At 40.8% G+C, this 25,319-nt stretch overlaps 1 long non-coding RNA gene across 1 annotated transcript in view; it reads right to left on the bottom strand.

Annotated features, from left to right (window-relative positions):
- LOC117877702 overlaps nucleotides 1-25,319 on the bottom strand; it is a 48,678-nt gene that overhangs the window by 18,707 nt on the left and 4,652 nt on the right. The window contains exons 3-5 of the long non-coding RNA XR_004645793.1: nucleotides 24,388-24,651; nucleotides 18,090-18,600; nucleotides 7,512-7,636 (exon numbers count right to left, since the gene is read on the bottom strand). This is a non-coding gene — a long non-coding RNA (uncharacterized LOC117877702). The remainder of the gene's footprint in view (nucleotides 1-7,511; nucleotides 7,637-18,089; nucleotides 18,601-24,387; nucleotides 24,652-25,319) is intronic.

The raw sequence follows: 25,319 nt of genomic DNA, 5'->3' as shown, positions 1-25,319 counted from the left end.
GTCATGTTTTAAATGCTGTGATCACAAAAAATAAGCATAAAGGGATAGGAAGAGAAGTAAGATGGTGTCAAAAGATTTCAGTTTACATGAGCACCTGTAACCATATGACTAGTTCCAATTTGATCAATAGAAACGACTCACATTCTTCAAGTTAAGCATTTGCAGGACTGCCACCTTATGAGGGTTTTTATGTACTTTCCTGTCTTAATTGAGAGTAAAGAGGATTCATTCATTCTTTGCCTGAATAAGGCAGAAAGAGGTTTTTCAAGTCATAATACAAGTCAGTGGCAGTTTCCCAATATGTAAAATGAGGATCTGTTAGCAGTATTGCAAGCTTTAGTTAATGAATAGTGATGAAGTAATTTGAGATCTAAAGATAAAAGATGCCATCATGTCCCTTACTTACTTTACAAAATAGTAAAATGTAAGCATAAAGCTTTAACTTCCAAATTTATTCTACCTGTACTGCAACTCTTCACAGTAATAATCTTGTGCTGGAATAGTTTTGTAACTGTAACAGATTAAGTCAAATTCTACTTAGTTAAGGTAGTGTAAATCTGGAGTAACTCTATTGAAATCACTAGATTTATCCCATGTTTAAACTAATGCAAATAGCAGAATTTGGTTCCATGTCTTCATCTACTCACATGCATGTAGGGATGAAACCTAAATATAAAGCAGCTGATGATTCTGCAGATAATTTTAATCTTTTTTCCCCTTTAGAAGAAAATATTTAAGTTTGGTTTCATTACGTTGTCAGTTTGAGAAGTGGAGTGGGGAAAGGATCATTTATTTTTAGTCCTCACAGTATTTGACTGACAGCATTGGCCACACAGGAAGAACGTCAGTCTGAGTCATCCTTATTCCTGAGCAGTATGTTGGGCATGGCTGTAACAGGAAATAGATGATCTTTAATCCCATAATCGCTATGACTTTTCTTAATACTTTTTTGGATGACAAATATGAGAATTTGCGTCAGTGAATGGTGCATGACATGGGGAAGTAGTTGGGTAAGCAGTAGAACTAGCTACTGGATTAAATGTTCAGTATACAGTAATAGTGGCAAAGGCAGGCAGGCAATTTAAATAAGCATTCTGTCAGAAAAGTACAGGAAAACCTAGCTGGGGAAAAGGTACCCCCACAACTTTTAAATTATTTTATTGCATACATGTATTTTACTAAACCTCAGATTTATAAGGACTATGTTAAGAGAAAGAGGGCAATGGCACCCAGCCAAAGAGGTGTGAAATGTGCCCCTGGCCATGTAGAAAAATATTTTTAAAATATTTTATTAAAGGAGGTCTGAGTTTAATTTCCCACCTCTTGGTATTTCAGTGTTGGGGAACCATAATAATAATATTACCCACTTTTTTCTGGTTTATATGCCAGTTTGTGCAAATTACGAGATAATTCTGCCAACACTCAGTACCAAATATAGTTTATTACTGTTCATTCTATTAAAGGCAGTTACAAACACTGTACTTCAGTGAGTAATACCATTCAAGTCATGTGCAACCACTTGGGCTCTAATCCTGCAAAAATTTACTCACATTCTTCATGTTATGCACTGTGAATAGTCTGACTGACGTCAGTGGAGCTACTCGCATTGCATAAAGCTAAATGTATACAATCTTTGCAGTATTGGGAGCTTACTACCTACTGAGTGTAGTGCTAGCGACTATGATTAGTCCCATTGAAGTCATTGCAATAAGCACTGCATCCAGTAGTAAATGTTTAAGAATGGAGTTTAGATACCTTAGACAGCAAAAATTTGTTGGTTTTAGTTTTACTATAGCTCCTGAACTGTCTAATCCATTTTAAATTGAAGAACTAGTTCCATTTCGCAGTTTGCAACATTCTGGGGCATTAAATTATTATAATAGTACAGTATTTTGCATCTAATCTCATGGTCTGACCAAGACTGGTCCTTCCTCAAATATTGAGAAGGGCTTGACAAAGCTTGATACATGTCTGAACAGTATATTCTTCACTCATTTTTATCTTAGCAATATATATCACAAGCAACCCTATAATATGCAGTAACTGTGAAAATGATATACAATTTCCTCCAAATTCCTGATTAACATACCAAGACTTACTCAACAGATGTTTAGCACCGATGATACACAGAAAACAAGACAGGTGCAAGAGTTACAACTTGTTCCTCCAGGTCTCATAGAAGAACAAGAAGTTCTTGACGTTCCTCTTTCTCCCTTATTAGCACAACAGTGTAACTGTACTATACTCTGTTGTAACAATCAGTATACTTTAGCACACACTTCCAATAACAGGATGCATTATTGATCAAGACATGCAGGAAAATAATACAGACATAGGGACTGATTTTAAAGTGCAAATTTATTAAATTAGAGGGCTAACACCCTCCCAATTCCAAATACCAGGCATTTATTTTGGTATAGTGTGGTGTCAAATGGCCTCCATGCTAAATATGTAGGCTTGGCAGAATTCAGTGTTGATATTTTCATAATTTGAATGGATAATATCAATGTTTATTTTAAGCATCTTTTTCTATTTTTATCAATTTAAAATTTTCACAGTTGTGCAGAATTCTGGATTTTGTTACCTCAAGGGGAAGAAGGTAATGCTTCAAAGGAAATACTAGAGAGATGGTAGAGGGAAGATGTAACAGGGAAAGCCCCTTTTCTCAGAAGCACAGACTCGGCTCCCTTCCATGTCTGTCACCGGTGGATTTAGCTACCCATGAAATAGAATAAAATAAAGAGAAGACAAGATAATATGGTGCAAATAAAGGTAAATGTATTAGGGATAAAAAGTACAGAAAACTGGGAAGAAGGGGGGGGGAGAAATACAAGAATAACACAGTAAAATGGCAAAACCATGAATCAGTAAAACAGTGAATCAGTGACTGACTCTAAGAGCTTGGAGCTCAGGCCCATAAACCCTCCCGTGGGATTCTACAAAACGATAAACAATACTCCAACACAGAAACCTTTCTCCTATTGCTCTGATGCAGCAGATGTCATGTACAGGCCTGATGCCCAGGACCTACAACTCCTGGACTGATTTAGAGACCCTGAGGAGGAACACTGGGGAGTCCAGACGACTGATGTTTCTCATCGCTGGCGAGGAGACCCTCTGGGATGATGGACACCAGGAAATGCAAGATATAGAAATGACGATGACAGGACTCCTCTTCCTCAAACACACTGCGGGATAGATGATGTTCTTCAATCTCAGCTCTGGAGCTCTGCGAAGACCCGACCGTGTACGAGCTGTCGCTGGAATGGACAGCCCCGCGCAGGGGCTGAAAAAGTCCTTATAAAGCCTTTTTGGCGGGAAGAGTTCTGAGGTGATGGAACGCTTCTGAGGTGATGGAACACTGAGGGTTAGACTTGGCGGGAAAAACCAGTTCTGACTGGTTTGAGCTAGAGTCTTTGTGGTAAACAAGTCCCCTTTCAAAGATGGAGTTCAAAGTCAGAGTTCATATACTCCATTTTGAATTTCAGTTTAAAATCAGTGATTCACTTCAGTATTTTAAAAACATCTTATTAACAGCTCATTGAAACAGTACATTCCATCTAACAGTTTCAAGCATTTTTTTCCAATTTTTATCAACTCAAATGTTCACAGTTACAGGAATTCATGGTAACATTCACATAACAGAGGAAAGGTCAGATAACACTACTCTACAGCCAAAATGCTTCTAAAATAAATGTAGTCAAACTTTACTAATTCTGGATCCCTGAGAATGAAAATGATGCTTAAAATTGTTGATTGGCTCTAGTTTTTAAGATATGCTTTTGGGTCAGTATATACGACCCTTGGCTTGGGAATGGCAGAGGATAAGTGAGTTATAAAGGGAAGGGATCTCAATTTAAACCAGAAATGACTAAAATACATCTTTGACTGGATCTATGAATAAAGTCTATGACTGGACAGTACTTGCTTTTTAGGCAAAAAAATGAATGATGCAATCTGAAGCTGGTATTGCGTCATACATTATATGAATTGCATTATGTTATTCCTAGAAGTCATGGATGATGCAATCATAACGAAGCTTACATCACTCTGCTGAACAAATTGCCCTATATCAGCTCTAGAAATCATACAGTGTCGTGCTCTCTTATTTGTCAGTGTTTGATTTTGCAAAGTGACACATTTCTATTTAGCCAAAGTGAGCAGAGATGCCTCATACTTGTGTGAACAGTGCAGATAACTTCTGCTATGTTTGTGGTGAAGTGACTTTTGTATCACAAAAGCGCAGTATAACCACTATGGTTAAGAAAGCCTATCACCTTTATTTTGGCTGCAAAGTTGGAGATCAGGATAAGAGGTTGGCCCCACACATATGCTGCAACACTTGTGCAACAAATCTTCGCCAGTGGTTGAACAGGAAAAGGAAATCTATGCCTTTTGCAGTGCCAATGATTTGGAGAGAGCCAACAGATCATACCAGCAACTGTTACTTCTGCATGGTGCCTCCAGTTGGGAAATGTGTGTCAAAGAAGAAAAAGTGGACTGTGCATTATCCAAACATTCCATCAGCTATACGCCCAGTACGCCACAGAGAAGGACTGCCGGTTCCTGATGCACCAGAATCATTCTCACTTGAGTCAGACGAGGAAGAGGAAGAGGATGAAACTTCTGGTCCTGAACCATCAATGTCACAGGACCCACAATTTCTCCCATCCTCCTCCTCTGAACCACACCTCATAACACAAGGTGAACTGAATGACCTTGTCAGGGATTTGGAACTACCCAAAAGTAAGGCAGAGCTGTTGGGCTCCAGACTACAGCAGTGGAATCTCCTGGCAGGTGATGTTAGGGTTTCCATGTTCCGTGACCGTCAAAAGGATCTTGTCCCATTCTTCTTCATGGAAGGTGATCTTGTAGTCTGCAACAACATCGATGGTGTGATGGCAGCCCTCAACATCGTTCACGATCCAGATGAGTGGAGACTGTTTATTGATGCATCAAAGACGAGTCTTAAAGCTGTTTTACTGCATAATGGCAATGTTTTGCCATCTATTCCAGCTGGTCATGCAGTCCATATGAAGGAAACATATGACAACATGAAACAACTTTTGAGATGCATAAATTATGACCAACATCAGTGGCAGCTTTGTGGAGATTTGAAGGTTGTTGCTCTCTTGCTTAGTGTGCAGACTGGATACACAAAGTACTGCTGTTTTCTCTGCGAATGGGATAGTCGTGCAAGAGATTCCCATTACATCAAGAAAGATTGGCCACTCCGACAGTCATTGGAGCCTGGGAGGAAAAGTGTTCAGCATCCACCACTTGTTGAATCAAGGAAGATTTTGTTACCATCCTTACACATCAAGCTGGGTCTGATGAAGAACTTTGTCAAGGCCATTGACAAAACACAAGCAGCTTTCAAGTACCTCCGTGGAAAATTTCCAAGGTTAAGTGAAGTTAAGATAAAAGAAGGTGTTTTTGTTGGTCCTCATATTCGTGAACTTCTTCGAGATGATGCATTTGACCATGCACTGCGTGGCAAGGAAAAGATGGCATGGAAAGCCTTCCAGTTAGTGGCAATAAATTTTCTCGGAAACAACAAGGCAGACAACTACAGGTTGTTGGTGGAACACCTCCTCAAGGCATACAAAAGCCTTGGTTGCAACATGTCACTAAAGATACATTTTTTGCACTCTCATTTAGATTTTTTTCCACCGAACTGTGGAGCAGTGAGTGACGAGCATGGCGAACGATTTCACCAGGACATTGCAACAATGGAGAAACGCTATCAGGGCAAATGGAGCCCATCAATGCTTGCAGACTATTGCTGGACAGTGACAAGAGATGCTCCATTTAATGAATACAAGAGACAAGCCAAGAAGCGCCGAGTAGACACTAAAGAGGACTAAACTATGTACATAATAGTTTTTTGCCTTTTGTTGCATAATAAATTTTATTTATATAACCCTTTTGCTGATTTTTAAAGTGTTACATAAACAGGACAGGTGAAATATTATCATGTAAATCAACCATAAACACATAAAAAGACCTAGGTTTACAATTTATGATTAAAACTCTACTATCTACACAATATACATAGACATAAAATGTAAAAACTTAAATATCTTAGAAACAGTAGCCAATCAGTTGTTTTAATTGTCATATTTGAATTCAGTATATCAAAATACATAATAAATAGCACATTTTATCTCTGAAGCAGAAGACTTCCCCATAAAATGTAGACCAGTGTAATTATTTGATGGTAGTAGACATTTAGATTCAAAATGTTAAATCTTTATAACCGTTAAAACACAAGTTTTCAACACTACATATCAAAATATACAACATGAATATCTTTAAATCAAACTCTAAAGTTCTCAAGCAGCATTTTTCTTACTTTACCATCTGCAAATTTCTGTTCTTATTGATGGAGTGTGTGTGTGGTTGCAATTGGCTTTTACTGACATTTTCCCAATAAAAAAAAAATTAATCCTTCCAAGCTATAAATAATCAATATTCAGGGTTGGCCCCCTCCAGCTTAACCCCTAAGATTTAGCCCACCTCTAGTAAGTATTTTGCAAGATCAAACATTAGATTGTAAACAGGGTTAGGGACCCCATTTTACTTTTGTAAGGTGCTGTGCACATCTGTGGTTTTACAAAAGTAATAAATAAGATCCCAAGAATCATCCCTGGCATGTTAGCCCAGGCAAAGTGGGGAATCACAAGGATTTTACCTTCCTGTTTGTTAACAGAAAGCATTTTCATGTTCTTTATTTTACTGTACTCCCCTCAATACAGCTTGTATCTTGGCACTTTTGTTACTTTATTTTTCATTCAGCAAATAATTCTCATTGTCAGCTGGACAAAGGCTTTACATATAAGGGCAAGATAAGGTCAGCACATGTCACTCTCTGCCATATTTAAACTCACATTATCATATTACATAGAAATCTGGTACTCAACTTCATAACAATAACAATCTTCACATATATCATTTAGCAAGAGGCATAAATCTGTCATCAGTGAGCAGCCAAAAGTAAACCTGCATAATCTATTGTAAAGGATCTAGCCTTAAAGAGCTCCCATACTTTCCCTCTGTAAACATCATAACCATATTCAATGGTTGTTTTCATAACTTAGTGAATTTTGGGAACAGAAATTCTGTGTGTTTATTTTTTTTAAATGTGCCTGCTACATATCAATAGAGGGTTCAGGCCTGATCCAAAGCTCATTGAAGTCAATGGAAAGGTTCCCATTGACTTCAAAAAGGATTTTGATTAATAGATTTTAAGGTCAGAAGGGATCATCTAGTCTGATTTGTTGCACAACACAGGCCATAGAACTTCACCAAGTACTTTCTGCATCAAACCCATAACTCCTGGTTGAGCCAGAGCATATCTGTTAGAAAGACATCCAGTCTTGATTTAAACTCTTCACGTGGCAGAATTCAGCTTCTATCAGCTACAGCTAACACTTAATCATATTCAAAAAATAATCAGAATTTAAGCTATGAAAAAAGATTTCACCACAAACAAGGTAATTAACTCTTACCATTTTGAGGGAAGATTAACTGCACTTCTCTCAGACAAAGGCCCTGATCCTGCAGTCTGATCTATGCAGGTGGACTCGTGCACCCATGAATCCCAGTGGTGGGCAGACAACTGCGCAGACAGATCCTACAGCAAGATTGGGTGTTCATGTGCAGGGATGATAAAGGTGAGAGAGTAATGCAAGTTTGCTGAATCCTCTGGCCTTAACCACAGTAGCATTATCAACAATGCTTGTTCATACAATAATAAACACTTGGAAGGAAACAAAGACTTGGCAGCATCCAAGAATAACAACAAATATTATAAATCCACCTATAGTAGTCAAAGTACCCATTCTTTTTTTAGTGCCATTTAGAAAGATTGTGTGCCAGTTTTTAAAATTGATTTATTTATTATTATTATGTAAATTCTGAAATATGAAAGAGTGTGAGAAGTATAAAGAGGCTACTTCCATACACTGGAAACGGGCAAAGGAGGAGCAGACAAACTAATCATAAACTAATCAGGTTCCCAAACACTGTCATATACATATGCATATATTGCAGTTTTAAATTATTATTGTTTATTGTTAAAAGCAGCCAGCTCAAAGAAGGTTGCCTTGACAAGAAAACAACTAAGCCTATGTCTTCACTTCATACTAGCCGCAGGGCAGACAACTGAGGGGTTACTAACCCATGGTAGCATAATCCGTAACAGCACATCCACATGTACTATGCCGTAATTCCCTAAGTCCGCACTGGCACCATATCAGGGTATCACAAACAATACAGCTATTCTTCTGTATCCCAAGATGAATAGTGCCACACCTCACTGCGTCACCCCATGCTCACATTTGCAGGGTGTTATGGGGCAACTTGTCTGCCTACTCTGAGGATTGTGGGAGGCTGTTTAATGGAGAGAACACTTGAGTAGATTCCTTGTGTGGGTATATAGCAAATACCAATCAAAAGAAGAATTGAAGTGAACTTAAATAACACAAAATAGAAGGATGTGAGTCAAAGGAAAACAAAAATTAATTATAACCTATTCTCTTAATGATCTGTATGGTAAGAAAAGTATAAGGAAAAGAAAGTTCTTTTAAAACCTTGCACTTTCCCCTATATTTACCTAGCTTTAAATTTTTGAATGAGACAGCCCTGAGAACATGCTAACAAGGGATCACTAGCTCCCACTAAAAATTGATCTGCAGACACTAATGTAGTGTCAGAGAGGGGGAGAAACATTTTGGATTGGAAGGTTTTAAAGAAGTAAGAGTTTCGCTGTTCCAAGAGTTTCACTGTATCAAACAGAAGAGATGGATGAAGCTGGAGAAACACAAGCAGGCAAACTGCAAGCTGAACAGGGGTAGATAGATAATCCACGTCTGGTAAAAGCACAAATAGATGGCCAGATAGTACACAGGAATGGGTGCCTAGAGGACTTATGGAAAGGGATTGGAGAACAATCACATCTCAATTATTTTGACTGCCCATGGCTGCACATTTTTACCGCAGTTACTTTGGGGTAGCAATACACATTAACAACCACAGTGGGCTGCCGATGGCTCAGGGAGTGGTGGCTACCTTGCTGTGTCATACAGATACAGGCAAGTTCATGTGTTAATGCAGAGCCTGTTGAGGAAAAAAATGCAGTTGAGCCTGAGGTAAGTCTGCAGTGAAGGCAAAGCCTAAGAACTTCTTTTCACTGCAGTTAGCTCAAGGTATAACTTGGCACTTGAGCGTGTTACTAGGGTCCCAGGAGGACACGACTTGCCAGTGCCACTGACTGTGCTGCCCCATCAGCGGCTTCACTGCTATCCTTACTTGAGCTATTTTTAATATAGCTAGATCCTAGCTATCTCAGGTGTGTCTACATGTGCTGCAACCACACTTCCCGACTCCAGTGTGGACAAACCCTTGTTCTCCATATTGCCAAAACTTAGTTATGTGCTAAACTCTAAGCACGTGACTAGTGTTTTTAACTAGAGCTGGTTGGAATATTTGACTAAACATATTTTTGTCTAAATATGCTGTTTTGTCAAAGCTGAAATATTTCGAAGAGACTTATTGGATTTTATGAAATTTTCAAGGAAAGGTTTCAGGTAATTTCCACTGTGTAAGAGTGAGACCTAAATCCAAAATCTCCCCTTTTTGCTCCAAAAACAGATGTTTTCACACAGTTCTGTCTCACAAAAACATTCTAAATAGTTTAATTTTGTTCCAATGTGGAATGAAAACAAATTTTGAAACCTCAAATGTTGCTGTGAAATGGAATTGTTGTCCTCCAGCTGGCCTCTGTGTTTAACATCAGTGTGACTAATAACGCAGCTGAGGTGACTGAAATGCAGCTCCCTTGGTATAAGCAAGAAGTAGCTGCTGGCAAGCATTCTCTGTGAAGGCCTCTAAGCTTAGTATTCACCTTCCCCTGGCTCATCAAAGCCTGGATTTGTTGGCTTTCTACACACACTGGCAAAGAAAATGCACCTGACATATATATGGGGAGATGACAGGTTGAGGCTGGTCAGGCATGAGTGAGGCATTTATATTGTATTAATATTTCTCAGTGTGTGACTATTTAGGAGATATGTACGGTTTATTGTATTTTGTTTTATTTGTAAATGTGCCGTAAGTTTTCATTATTGTTAAAGCACCTAGAACAACTGGAATGGCGGTTATTGACTAGCTATTATTAACTGGAATTAAAAATGAAACAAAGCAGTTAGTCATATACACACAATCCAGTTAATCAAAATGATGTAAATTGGAGGTGATTATAAAATGAATGAAGCATATTTTCCTCTATTGAAAACATGTGGGGTAGAGTGGGAGGACTGAAATTAGTTGGTAAGTTTAATCCAGTTCATTGTAGGTAGGTTGTAAAGACCAGAAACACCAAATATAGACTATCATTACAAAACTGAAACTGCCAAGTAGTCAGCCAGTCTCATAAGACAAATAGTTCCTAAAAAGGATTTCTATTAAACTTATCATCACCTTTTGTTCCTTACATGCAATTTCCAAGTGTAGTCATTTGGCATTTACCCTGAATCCTGACCATTGTCCTGCAAGTGATATAGTATATTGGCGACAACTTCTTACTACCGAGAATCCTGAACAGCCTGGTATCCTTTAAGTATTCCTCTTTTGTTACCTCTTTCAGTACGTCTACACTTACAGCGATGTGCTGAGCACAGACACTGCATGCCCAGCTATCATAGATATAAATCAGACATGCCAAACCCGTGGAAAAAAAATGCAGAAATTGGGCTTGTTTTTGGCTTAATCGGCTTGTGAGTTGCTTGTTGGCTAATTTTTTTTTTTTGCTTGTAGCTTGTTGCTTGTTTGGCTTGTTGCTTTGTTTGTTTGTTTGTTTTTTATTGGCTCCCAGCAAGCAGGAGCAAGGGGCAAGTGGGGGAGAGAGTCAGGGGTGCACAGTGGGCCCACCACAGTCACAGACTGCATGCCCGGGGGGATCTAGTCACATAGAGTGTTGGGGTTTTAGGGATTGGCTTGTTTTGAAATGGGATTAGCTTGATTTTTGGCTTATTTTGAAAGTCAGGGTGCTTATTTACTGTGTGAAAGTTAGCAACTGTGATATAAATAGCGGTGTAGATGGTGAGGCACTGCTTAGGCAAGTAGAGTAGAGATAGAGTGCCCTACATAGCTGAACCCTAGGATATGCACGCTATATGGGCTCACTACACACCCAAGAAGTGCATCCCACATCTACGCTATTATTTTTAACAGCAAAGTGTCCCACTGCCATCCCGCTGCTGGAGCCTTTCCCTGCTGCGTCCCTCCTGCCAGAACCTTTCACTGTCTCAGGTAGCTACCCACTCTCAGGTGAGTGTGGATGCAGCCGGACTTTCACTGTGACGTGTAGCTACATGTTCCCTGCACACCACCACAAATGTAGTCAGTTCTTAACCTCTCCCAGTTGGTCTGCATGAAATTCCCAAACAAGTGTAATTAGAAATAATAGACTAGCTTCTTTGTTGCCTTATGTCATTTACACCAGTGTAAGGTGAATACAATGTGAGTATAAAATTTTACCTAATCAGAATGACAGCGTTTGACAATTTAAACCAGCTGAGGATCTGCTCCATGGTTTGCCTAACAGCGCTAATCTTCTGCTCAGCAAAAGCTATACTAAATAGGCACAAGTCATGTCATTACACTTTCAAAACAAAATGTTATGACTTTCCATTTTGAAACTATATTTTGTTTTGAAATTTATTTAACCAAAAATAAAACAAAGGATACAAAAACATTTTGTTTTATTTTGGGTTGAATGAAACATTTTGTTTTCAGTCAAAAACAACATTTCATTCAACCCAAACCATATTTTTTTTGGTTCAGCCACCAAATCGAAAAACCAGTTATTCACCCAGCTCCAATTTACATTTATAAAGAATGCATCCTCTGTGCTCCACGTGTCTCTTTCTCCCTGACTCTTTTGGCAAGCAGCTTGTCAGTCACTATCTTTGGTTTATTGGGTAGATAGTGTAGCCCCCTTTTTCCCATATCCACCAGTTATAATCTGTGCTCCATTCAGTCTTAAAAGTGTGACCCTGGATATTCTAACATTAGGCATCCTACAGATAACCCCCTCAGAGCTGACATGGCCATCTTATGAGGTGTCCCTTGCATATGTCTTCCACCAATTCAGAACTGTGTTCCTTATTTTCGACAGCTTCGTTCCTGTTTTTTCTCAACAGCTTTACAAATTCAAAAGGTCATCTGCTCTTTGTAATATCTTAATGAATGTGCTTTTGCAAGCTAATAGTCTTGACTGGAGCTGTCAGCCTGAAGTCAGTTCAGTCTGTTTTTTAAGGATACAGAGTATATATATTTTTCATTCTCAGCATTAAATCTACTCTATACCAAGCATGAATTCTGGACAGATTAATGCCGACCAGTAACAATTGTGATTGACTGTGCTTTACAGGCAAGTTTGAATACTCAAATCTAATTTGTTCCACATGATTGACCTTTTCCAGCCCCAATCCTTTTTGTATCTGTTTTGTGTGATGGGTTAGTGCAGAGCTATTTTAATCATAGCCATCATTTTTTAGTTGTTTTTGAAGGACATTTTCATTTATTGGGATTTTTTACTTTTAAAATAGATTTTTTTAATGGTATCTTCTTCTTCTTGTTCTCCCAAGTTGAGGTGGTGTGAGGATGTAAGTTCTGACTTGGCAGGATGGAATTTTATGTGATACCAAGGAGACAATACAAATATGTCAGTACTAAAATAAGAAGCACAATATATATATATATATATATACACACACACCAAGAGAGGGAGAGATCTTTTCTAATTATTCTCCCAATTCCCACCCTCATTAGTCTATAAAAAGGGCAGATTTATTATAACATTGTTTTCCTTACATCCAACATCTATTCTTTTCCAGCCTGGGGTCACTAGCAAAAATAACGACTAATTCTGAGAATAACTGAACATATCTTTCAAAGTGCTGAATGTATTTAATACACATGGAAACTCAACAACTTGCTGGATTAGGCCTTTAGAATATTCTGTGCAGAACTGTTCAGTTACTGAGAACACATTGATAAAGGCTGGATGTGGACTGAAAAAGTAGTTTTCTATTTGGGAATGATGCACTTCCCTCACAGGAATATAAAATTTAGGGGTCGTATTTGATAAACAAAAATGAGTGAGTAATCAGGTGATTTTAAATGTAGTGCAATAAAAGGATCTGTATAGCAACTGTTGGTATACAGAGTGAGCACAGCTAAGCAAGCTGCTAGTAATGAACCAATTCAATAAACTGAGATGAATGATAAACTAAAATGTGCCAGAGGCAACAAAGACTATTTTTGGTAAACCTTCCATCTTCCAATTCCAAATGAAATATCTTGTTGGATTCATGCTGAGCTAATCATTTATCTCGGCCTGTGTAGCTGTAAACAACCTGGTGTATTAGGCAACATATTTACATTATATTATTTTAGATTAATCACATTGTTTTACGTCAGGATGACTATTATGTTTAATTTCGAACTATTTTGCAACAGATTCACCATGACTTTAACGTGGTCTCATGCATTTTATATCATCATGCCCTAAATGATTCCCAACTATCAACCTATAGTAGGTAGAATTTATGTATGTCATATATATATATATAAAGCTGGTTTGCTCAGTTGTCCTAATCCAAATGATGTGCCTGATTACACTGGTCTACAATTTTTAAGAAGTCGTCTGCTTCAGAGAGAAAATGTGTTAATTATTATGTATTTTGATGTGCTGAATTCAAATATGACAATTAAAACAACTGATTGGCTACTGTTTCTAAAATATTTAAGTTTTTACATTTTATGTCTATGTATATTGTGTATTTATCTTAGCTTCACTTAAAAATGGAAATTTTCCATGGAGGTACTTGAAAGCTGCTTGTGTTTTGTCAATGGCCTTGACAAAGTTCTTCATCAGACCCAGCTTGATGTGTAAGGGTGGTAACAAAATCTTCCTTGATTCAACAAGTAGTGGATGCTGAACACTTTTCCTCCCAGGCTCCAATGACTGTCGGAGTGGCCAATCTTTCTTGATGTAGTGGGAATCTCTTGCACGACTATCCCATTCGCAGAGAAAACAGCAGTACTTTGTGTATCCAGTCTGCACACCAAGCAAGAGAGTGTCTCCACAAAGCTGCCACTGATGTTGGTCATAGTTTATGCATCTCAAAAGTTGTTTCATGTTGTCATAGATTTCCTTCATATGGACTGCATGACCAACTGGAATTGATGGCAAAACATTGCCATTATGCAGTAAAACAGCTTTAAGACTCGTCTTCGATGAATCAATGAACAGTCTCCACTCATCTGGATCGTGAACAATGTTGAGGGCTGCCATCACACCATCGATGTTGTTGCAGGCTATAAGATCACCTTCCATGAAGAAGAATGGGACAAGATGCTTTCGACGGTCACGGAATATGGAAAGCCTAACATCACCTGCCAGGAGATTCCACTGCTGTAGTCTGGAGCCAACAGCTCTGCCTTACTCCTGGGTAGTTCCAAATCACTGACAAGGTCATTCAGTTCACCTTGTGTTATGAGGTGTGGTTCAGAGCAGGAGGATGGGAGAAAATGTGGGTCCTGTGACATTGATGATTCAGGACCAGAAGTTTCATCCTCTTCCTCGTCTGACTCAAGTGAGAATGATTCTGGTGCATCAGGAACCAGCAGTCCTTCTCCGTGGGGTACTGGGCGTATAGCTGATGGAACATTTGGATAATGCACAGTCCACTTTTTCTTCTTTGACACACATTTCCCAACTGGAGGCACCATGCAGAAGTAACAATTGCTGGTATGATCTGTTGGCTCTCTCCAAATCATTGGCACTGCAAAAGCATAGATTTCCTTTTCCTGTTCAACCACTGGCGAAGATTTGTTGCACAAGTGTTGCAGCATATGTGTGGGGCCCACCTCTTGTCCTGATCTCCAATTTTGCAGCCAAAATAAAGGTGATAGGCTTTCTTAACCATAATGGTTATACTGCGCTTTTGTGATGCAAGAGTCACTTCACCACAAACATAGCAGAAGTTATCTGCACTGTTCACACAAGAATGAGGCATCTCTGCTCACTTTGGCTAAAGAGAAATGTGTCCCTTTGCAAAATCAAACACTGACAAATAAGAGAGCATGACACTGTATGATTTCTAGAGCTGATATAGGGTAATTTGTTCAGCAGAGTGATGTAAGCTTCGTTATGATTGCATCATCCATGACTTCTAGGAATAACATGATGCAATTCATATAATGTATGATGCAATACCAGCTTCAGATTGCATCATTCATTGTTTTGCCTAAAAAGCAAGTACTGTCCAAACCCAGTCATAGATTTATTCATAGATCCAGTCAAAGATGTATTTTAGTCATTTCTGGTTTAAATTGAGATCCCTTCCCTTTATAACTCACTTATCCTCTGCCATTCCCTAGTCAAGGGTCGTATATACTGACCCAATAGCATATCTTGAAAACTAGAGCCAAACAACAATTTTAAGCATCATTTTCGTTCTCAGTGACCCAGAATTAGTAAAGTTTGACTACATTTATTTCAGAAGCCTTTTGGTTGTAGAGCAGTGTTATCAAGGATGCCTGAAGGAGGGGAGAATAAGTGGTTTACCTCCCACCCTTGGTGTTAGGGGGCAAATTAGAATAGCTGCAAGGCTGCTATAACTTGCATCAGTTGAACCATCACCTTAGGTATTTTCAACTAATCCAGAATAGGCACAGTATTATACAATCTGATCCATGCTCCCACTAAACACTGGCATGCTCATAATGCCCAGAAACCAAACACAGATGGAGTAGAATAGATACAACCATCTGTCACAGGGTGGCTGGGCCCTGTAAAACAAGTAGATCCAGTGTCCCTGTGCCAGGACAGGTGGGCTCATTTGGCAAATTAAAAGAGCAGAGCTCCTGCTGGGGGCTATAAAAGGTTAGAGAGTGAGCTAATTGAATGATAAGACACCTGGTGAATCAGTCAGAAAGAGCTGTCTGGGGAAAGCTGTGGAAAATAGAAAGCTCTCTACAGGCCTTGGCTGGGAAGAGGATGTAATGGGTTAAGAGAATGCATGTTTGGGATGTGGGAGAAGGTAGAAGGCAAGAGAACAACAAGAGGGGTTTGCTGGCTAGCATCCCGATGCCCAAGAGTCAGGTCTTGAGAGGGCTGAAGGGCCAGGGCAGCAACAGAGCAAGGTATCTGATGGCTATAAGCAGCGAGTTGGAACAAGGACCAGAGAGGGCTGAAGACAGGGGAGCAGCAAAGGAGCTTTGCCACTGACATCTCAGGGGAAAACCAGGGGAACTGTGAGAGGGCCAAAGGGAGCGAGGGATTTTCCCCTTGCGAGTTTAGTCTCTAGCAGAGGCTGTGGAGGGTCCCTCAGGGAAGAGTGGGGTTATACCTAGATGAAAGGGCTGGAGTGACTGTCCTGGCAGAGGGACAGAGGAGGACTGACAGAGTGTCTGGGACACTGGAATGTAGTATGTGTTGCATAGGATGACCAGATCACTAGAGTGAAATATCAGGACACATTGGGCAAGCGGGAGCAACAGACACAGGTGCATAGCCCTGACTGGAGCCAAAGGCACACTGGTCCGCCTGGCCCTGTGCTACCAGCGTGCCCCTTCCTGTTGGGGGGGGGGGGCTTGCTGCACCACACAGCTCCACTGCCCAGGACCCCCTGGATCCACTATGCCCAGAGCCCCCCTACAACCTTTCTACCACATATGCACAGTGCTGTACACACACACCCCGCCCAGCACCCCCCTGCCCACAGCTCCACCACAGCTACCCAGCACCCCATACAGAATCCCCCACTCACTAGTTTCCCAATACAAACAGATTTCCCTTCCCTCCCTTCCTCCCTCCCAGTGCCCTTCCCCACAGCCCCACCACCACAACTACACAATGCCCCACAAAGACCTGCACTGCCCAGTGCCCTGAAACATACAGATCTCCCCCACTGCTCTGCACCCCTCAACAGGCCCCCACTGTCTAGCACCCCAAAACACACAAACCTCCCCCACTGCCCAGCTCCTTCCACACCCTTACAGCCCAGCGCCCCACACACACCTCGCAGACACTCACTCCATCACACCCTGCCTCCTTCCCTGGCCGCACTCACCAGCCCTGCTGGGAGGTCTCTGGCTCCTAGGGTGAGAACAGCGAGGGGAGTCTCCAGACTCCATGAGCGCGAGCTCCGTGGCTCCCATTGACCGGGAAAAGCGCCAATGGGAGCTGCCAGAGCCGTGGAGTGGGGCTTACAGGCTTCAGCAGCATGCAGAGCTCCCCGCCCCCTCTCCCCACTAAGAGCCAGAGGGATCTGCCAGGGGACGAGGTACGGAGTCCCAGCGGTGCTTACCTGGGGCGACTCCTGTCCCAGGAAGCATCTAGGCTGACCATATAGCAAGTGTCAAAAATCGGGACAGAGATGGGGGGTAATAGGTGCCTATGTGAGAAAAAGACCCCAAAATCATGCTGTCCCTATAAAATCAGTCACCCTAGAAGACAAGGAAGATACTATATGGTCATGACTTGTTTATGAAACCCTCTGGCTCACTGCTGAGTTGGAGTCAGGAGTCAGCCAACATCCTGACAGCAAATTAGTGATGGTTCATGGCTCTGAATTCTGACTAGAGAAAGATCCGTCCCTCCAAACTGGAGTTAGGCACAAGCTCCCTGAGAGACATCACAGAGACTCAGGATATTTCCTCATTTTATTTGTTTTCCTTTCTATACACACATACTAGAAGGGCAAAAAAAAAAAAAAGAACTAATAGTTTAGTTGCTGAAAAATGCACTTTTGGTTGATCTAAATTTATTTGTAAATTTGTGTCAAGTTCAGAGAGTAGTTTTGATTGAACTGAAAAATCAAAATGTTTCAGTAATGTCATGCCAATTTACAGTCATTCACGTGGATGGGGAATGCCAAGGTGCTGATGTGCAATCCACCATTGGCGGATGCACGCTGCTACCCAGGGCTTGTAATAACTTTTGCATTGGTTCATAAAACTGAAATCCCTCCATAGCTATATTAATAAACACAAAAATGGGTCCGGAAACTTACCCAACTCCAAGGTGACTTCTGCTTCTTCAGTTTCTGCTGCCGATTCTGCAGAAGGCCACTTTTCCATGGGTTGGGGAGGGCAACCGTAAAACTCCTCTAAGTATGACCCCAGGATGTGCTACAACTGCTCCTGTAGCAAAACCTTCTCAGGGACTGGTTTCATCACCAGAATCACTGGCTCCCATCTATTTCCAGGATAGATTCTGGGGTCACCATCCTCGCTGACCAGGTCATTGTGCACAACTGTTGGCTCCATGCTAGGTGCAGTACCCAGCACCAGTCAAAGTACTCGTAAAATAGGCATGTTGATGGCAAATTCCCAGAGATGGAGTTCTAGTTTCTGTCTTTGCCACTTAATCCACTCACTGCATTGATAACCAGCCCAGTAAACTTCCAGTGCTACCAGCTTCTTTGCTATTTGCTGTAAGGTATAATCATTCCCAGTACTCTTACTAAAATCCAATGTTTTACTTGCCTCTCAGCAGAGATTCATCAAAAATTGGCTGTGTTCCTGCAACCAGAAAGCAGCGTACTTAGGAAAGGACTTCAAGTGAGTGGCCATTGCAAACACAGTGTGTGGGCTGAGTCCAGCATGACTGCATCCACACTGCAAAATGCTAGGGCTTGAACACTGGGTCCCAGCTAGTGTTGGGATTTTGTGGTTCCCAATGAGTCAGATGCTGGGCAGAATCAAGGGACTTCAATTCGATGCGATTCAATTCAATTCAACAAGGCTTTATTCAATGTGCACAAAGGGAGAGCCCCGGTACAAAAATCAGGCAGAGTCCCTCCAGCAAGGAGCGTCTCCTATTGTTATTTTATAGCTGTGGTTGTCAACCTAATCTTTGTGGCATAGTGTCTATGAGATGTAAACATGTATTTTATAATATTATCATTGTAAATATGTCTTGCGTAAAATAGAGAACTCTGACACTTTTCGTGCTTAAAAATCCTGGCCTACACACAACTCGAAATGCCATAGGCTATTTGCATGCTAATGACTCTTACAATTCCTGTTTTGCCAGTCAGAAGAACGGGAGTTAACTAATAAGTTAACCACAACTAAATTCATTTTTCAATTTCAATGGAAAAAACAGGATAGATACAGATTCTTAGACATAAATTTGTAAGTTAAAATCATGGTCTATGGTGAAATCCTAACATTACCATGAACAATGGAATATATATATGCATTCCATTGTTCTTGGTAATGTTAGGATTATATATATATATATATATATATATATATATATATATATTTTTCAGAATATTTTTGTTTGGCATGGACGTATAATTTGTAAATTTGTTAAATCAGTAAAACGTGCAACTACGATGAAAACTATCAGATCTTGGAAATCATATTTCTATCATTTGTAATATTTAATTATTCTGAGTGAATGTTCTGAGACATGAATAACCATGTAACATTCTTCTGCACCTTTAGCTCATAAATATTGTAATTATCAAACATTGTAAAACACTGATTATGTTGGGGCTTTTAATTGCATGCTAGAGGATTACTTTCTTTCATGACTTAATTCTTCCTCTGCTACATATGTAAGGAACCTCAGTCCTGATCTTCCAGCTCCCATACAGCTATCTACTATTTTGTAAGACCTCTATTAACTAGTTATTCTGAGTGCCCAAACTGAGGGCTGGTCCACACTAAGCCCCCAGTTCGAACTAAGATACGCAACGTCAGCTACATGAATAAACGTAGCTGAAGTCGAAGTATCTTAGTTCGAACTTAAAGGTACTTACCGCGGGTCCACATGCGGCAGGCAGGCTCCCCCGTCGACTCCATGTACTCCTCTCGCGGAGCAGGATTACCGGCGTCAACGGCGAGCACTTCCGGGATCGATTTATCGCGTCGAGACAAGATGTGATAAATCAATCCCAGAAGATCGATTGCTTGCCGCCGAAGCAGTGGGTAAGTATAGACGTACCCTGAGAGAGATACCTGCCATTTGGGCATCAGTGATGGGGTCTAAAACCCCCCTACTGGACATAGAGGCAGAAGTGGAGTCTCTCCAGTTTTCAAGAAAGCAGCTTGATCGTAACCCCACACAGCTGCCAGAACTGCCAGTCCTGGAGGTAGGCACCCACTGCTACAACCAATAGAGGAAACAAGACCTGCTATAAAGGGGAGAGCACAAAGTAAAGGAAGGCAAAAAGGTCTGAGATAGCAAAGGGGTGACAGCCCTGCATCAGGCTCCCTCCAAGAAAACAGCCAAGAGACTGCAAGGCTTCAAATTGCAGTGCAGATAGACTTAATTGGAGGCGAGAGTCCAGATACTGACATCATAAGAACATAAGAAAGGCCGTACTGGGTCAGACCAAAGGTCCATCTAGCCCAGTATCCTGTCTACCAACAGTGGCCAATGCCAGGTGCCCCAGAGGGAGTGAACTTAACAGGCAATGATCAAGTGATCTCTCTCCTGCCATCCATCTCCATCATCTGACAGACAGAGGCTAGGGACACCATTCCTTACCCGTCCTGGCTAATAGCCATTAATGGACTTAACCACCATGAATTTATCCAGTTCTCTTTTAAACTCTGTTATAGTCCTAGCCTTCACAACCTTCTCAGGTAAGGAGTTCCACAAGTTGACTGTGCGCTGCGTGAAGAAGAACTTCCTTTTATTTGTTTTAAACCTGCTGCCTATTAATTTCATTTGATGACCCCTAGTTCTTGTATTTTGGGAATAAGTAAATAACTTTTCCTTATCCACTTTCTCCACATCACTCATGGTTTTATATACCTCTATCATATCCCTCCTTAGTCTCCTCTTTTCCAAGCTGAAGAGTCCTAGCCTCTTTAATCTCTCCTCATGACCTGCACAAACAAAGAGGGCTAGTCAGGAGAAGCTGAGATCCCTAGAAAGGCTGCACCAAGAGGAGGTGACAGCATCTTTCTAGAGTTATCTACCATCTTTTCTTACTGCCCACATTGTTGTTGCTGTTGACATGGACCATATACTGCAGTGATTTAAGTGCCATGCAACCCCGCTGATTTTACTAAGGCTGCTTATGGTGAAAAACAGTTTGGAATTTGGCCTAGTCTCCATAGCCAAGCACACATTGCAGCAACTGCCTTGCAGCCTTTCCTTAGACATTGCTGGACCATCAATCCACTTGTATGTTGATTAAACAGAGATGTGTCACATTCTGAAGAGGTGACAGCAGAAAGGTGACTTAGGTTGTTTTATTGAGAATGCACTCACCACAACCTGAATGCAGGGTGGAGGGCTTTGGCTAGAAGAAAAGAGATTGTGGCTCTTTTAAGATTCCCTACTGCTTTTGAATTATGAGGAGTGGGAAAAGGGGGTATTTACCCAAGCCAAGCGTGGACTGGAAGAGGCTGGCTCAGGTGAGTCAGTGACCCACCACACACAGAGGAAGGGAAAATATTTATACGTTGTTCCCTACAGACAGAATCCTCTTTCATCACAGACCAGCAGCAGGTACTCATTCCAGGGTGGGTCCAGGTCCCTGATAAACTGTAGTTGGAAGTGGATTTAGGGGAAAGCATCCTGAAAGGAAGCTGGGAAAAGAGGATTGAGGTTCCTAGTGTCTGGTACGGAGGGGAATTAGCCTCCCTTTTCCCACCCTCCTTAGCCCTCATACAAGGAGAGAGTGGTGGGCAGGGATCAGGTTGGGAAGGGGGAGGTCTGATAGCAACCATCCCAAATACATGGGAATGATTAAGGAAAGGATCATGATCTGTATGACTTATTGCTGGGTATTTCCCAGGTGAGTTAATAAAGTCACAGCTTGATTATAGCACATCCTCTTGCATCTTGTCTTTCTTGCTGCAAGTTCAGGACAATGTACCATTGAGTGGGGAGAGATGAATGTTTCAGAGAGTGATTATAAAATAAACTTTCTCCTCTTTCCCCCACCACCTCTCCCCACACTTTGGACAAGAATTAAAACATGTGACACTCTGATGTCTGGTTCCTTGCATCCTACTAAAGCTGCAGTGTGGAATTCAAAGCCACAGGAAAATGAAGAGGGGAAAAGATGATTGGAAGGAGTGAAAAAGGAGGTACTGGGGCAAAGAAAGGCAGGGAGGAAAGGAGATGTATAGTGCTAATGAAAATTTACAACAGGATCATGTGAAGGCAATAAAGAAAAATTATGTTCCTCGTTGTGGATGGTTTCTGTGTCCTGCTTTGCAGAAGGAGGCTAAAAGTCTTAATCTGATAACAAGAATATCTAAACATTCTTTGACTATTAAGCAACAGAGGGTCCTGTGGCACCTTTAAGACTAACAGAAGTATTGGAGCTTAAGCTTTCGTGGGTGAATGCCCACTTCATCAGACCATGCTTTCGTGGGCATTCACCCACGAAAGCCTATGCTCCAATACTTCTGTTAGTCTTAAAGGTGCCACAGGACCCTCTGTTGCTTTTTACAGATTCAGACTAACACGGCTACCCCTCTATTCTTTGAGTATTGTAATTATAAATATGTTTGAATGAAAGCTGCAGGTTAACTATAAAGAATTACGTGCCTCTCAAAACATCCTGCCAAAATGTTTAATTATCAAAACAGTATAGGAATATCTTAATACCTTTCCATACTTGTGATTTTTGATAATAGTTCTTTGTGGTAGTTGCACGTTTAACTGACACATAATAGTAATGAATTTGCAAATGATGGTGTACATTCCAATAGAGATGAAGGTATGCGTGTGTGTCTGTATACATCCTTTGTTCATGCCAATGTTACCATTAAACTATGGAATGTGACTAACTTACATTAACTCATTCCTTTTTGAAAATTAAATGTTTGAGCTCCTTTCCCACAACAAATAAATAAAATTAGAAATATAAACCCTCATGCTTTAGGGCATAACTGGTGGGGTTTAGGAAAAAGAGTGTGTTACAATTCATAATTGTCCCTAATGGAGTTTTTTCCACCTTTATGGTCTATTGTCAGGATACAGATGGACCACTACCTGCTTCGATATGACAACTCCTATTATTAAAACAGCATGCTGAATTCATAAAAGTTGACATTTTAAGAGTCCTGGGAAAAAGGAAGTTGTGTTTATCTGCTAGAGCTCCAGTAAAAACACTAAATGCTGCAAAAAACCAAGCAGATGTTAGCCTGAGTAACCTTTAATGATAAATTGTTTATAAATAGTGTTTCCAAAGTAAAATGCATCTTTAGGGCAATATTTTGTCTTTTGTACCATTGGCCACATTGTGGTGAAGGAAGACCAAGCTATAACAAGGGCCCCAGGAATAATTCTAGCTAGCAAGTGCTGCAGCAGCAATTCCATCTCCTTTTGCATGACTGCAGCAAGTACACTCCTTGGTGCTCAGTCAGCCCTGCCAGACATTGCAATGAGTCAGTTTTACCACTACATGGACCTTTTGGAGACTAACACTTCCTGTTGTTCTGACCAGAAACAGTCTCTCCAGAGTCAAATGTATTGTGCCCATACCCTGTGCAAGAGTGTGGGGAGAGGTGGGAGAGGGGGGAGCTTCCTTACATCATCTCTTCCCTCCCTACACACCCACACAGATGGGAAAAGTATAGCTCACTGGACTCAGCAGCATCATCCATACCCCAATTTAGCATCTTTGGGTTAGTTTACTACAACAACCTCCACCCATCATGTCCACAGCATTGTGCAGTCAGATGATTCTTTGGGATACTGTTATGTAAGAAGTGTGTGTAGTGGAATCTTCAACTGTCCCAGAAATGGTGGGACTTCAGCCAGGGTTCTTACAGAACCCAAAGGCCAGCTTTGGCTGGTTTCATGGGGTACTGTGAATCATGACCTTCAGGAAAATTAATGAAATCTTTCTAACCTAAAAGTTTAATTATCCTTGTTCTTGAAAATTTGAAGAAGAATTACAACAACATGACCATTTGGCTATTCAAGCAATGTAGCTGCGTGGATTATTCTTTCAGGGTTTTTTGTTTGTTTGTTTTTTTATGGTAATCAACCCCCCCCCAGGTAACATGAAAGAAGTAGGCTTAAAGAGAGCACTACATGCACAGCAGAAGAGACACAGCTGTGAATGCAAGGAGGAAACCAAGAAGGCATGGAGGCTGGTGTCACTGGAATAGTGGAGGACCAAGGAAAAACGATGACAAGAGTTGTTAGCGATGGAAACTGGGCTAGTGCCTTGAAAGCAAGAGCAAAAAGATTAAACTTAATACACAGGACAATAGGGAGCCCAAGGAGGGATTCAAAGAGGGGGAGATGGTGGTTATGACCCCAGATGACTGACAAGGAAAATTATTTTAGCAACAGCATATTGGATTGGGTTTGACACACACCTCTTATGTCCTGTTTCACAGTGGTGGACCACCTGGTTCTTGATGTGACAGTGGATTGTAGTAAGTGTATAATGACCATCACAAATTAGTTCTGTCTTTTTGGTCACAGAGACTGATTTTATTTACATTATGGAGATCCAGAACATATCTGTTGTTCCATCAAGTGTATGCAGTGGCATGCAACAGCAATGTTGAAGTGTCCCTTTGTTCAATTCAGTGTGCACTTTTCTTTGTTTTGTCTTTGTTATTGTGCTTGTATGTTACCTGAAAATGAACAAAGTAAAAGAAAACAGAATGTGTATCTCTAGGCAGCAAAGTCCAAAGTTCAAGTGGTATGTTTCAGATCATGTGCCAGTTGTGGTATTACTGTACCTTCTTTAATGGGGCATTTATTGATTTACAAATGCAATAAAGAATGGGCTGAGTCTTGATATTCCAAAGTTCAGTGATAGTATGGACTCTGAATGGTATCTCTATTACACAGTGACTTAGAAAGTCAGCAATTATCACACCACAGTATTTAAATATTTCAGCTAAGTTTTATTTCAGATATTATAATTAACTGATGTTTGCAACCTGAGCAATAATCTCAGAAAAAATCTTATTTGTTGTGGGGCTGTCAGAGATGTCAGAACTACAAAAGACTAATTCACTAGACCAGCAACTGAAATTAAAACCAGGACAGGGATCTGCCAAAAGGCATGTTACCACACACCATTGCCTCAGCCATGAGAATCAGAGGTAAACAATTCTACCAGTGATTTGAACAATGTCACTGGGAATAGAGAACTGAGAACTCCAGGGGACGCCAGGAATATTAGTGTCATTTAGCTATGACTGGCAGTGTGGCCACGTGGTCTAACATGCTAGACTCAGTTTAAAGAGGCAAGATGGTCCAGTGCTTAGGGCCTTAGTCTAGAATTTGGGAAGAC

The sequence above is a fragment of the Trachemys scripta genome, chromosome 5 (assembly GCF_013100865.1).
Source record: "Trachemys scripta elegans isolate TJP31775 chromosome 5, CAS_Tse_1.0, whole genome shotgun sequence".
NCBI classification, from domain to species: Eukaryota; Metazoa; Chordata; order Testudines; family Emydidae; genus Trachemys; species Trachemys scripta.
This window is presented reverse-complemented; position numbering and strand designations above follow the sequence as displayed.